Source organism: Propithecus coquereli, unplaced genomic scaffold, assembly GCF_000956105.1.
Source record: "Propithecus coquereli isolate 6110/MARCELLA unplaced genomic scaffold, Pcoq_1.0 Scaffold187, whole genome shotgun sequence".
Lineage (NCBI taxonomy): Eukaryota > Metazoa > Chordata > Mammalia > Primates > Indriidae > Propithecus > Propithecus coquereli.
The window spans coordinates 2,115,609-2,116,062 of NW_012143523.1; positions in this window are offsets into that span (position 1 = coordinate 2,115,609).

Below are 454 nucleotides of genomic sequence, written 5' to 3' on the forward strand. Positions count from 1 at the left end.
AAAGCAAAGACATCAAAAGCAAAATAGATTAAGTGGGTCTACTTCAAATTAAAAAGCTTCTGCACAGCAAAGGAAATAATCAAGAGAATGAAAAGGCAGCCTATGGAAGGGGAGAAAATATCTTCAAGCCATATATCTGATAAGCAGTTAATATCCAAAATATGTTAGGAACTCCTACAACTCAGCACCAAAAATAATATAACAATAATAATCCAATTTAAAATGGACAAAATATTTCTCCAAAACAGACATACAAATGGGTACCAGGTATATAAAAAGATGCTCAAAATTTATAATTATCAGGAAATTAAAACCAAAATTACAATGAGATATCACTTTACACTTGCTAGGATGGCTATTAGCAAGAAAACAAAAGATAACAGTGTTGGCAAGGATGTCCAGAAAAGGTAACCCTTATACACTGCTGCTAGGATGTAAAATGGTACTTCAGCTG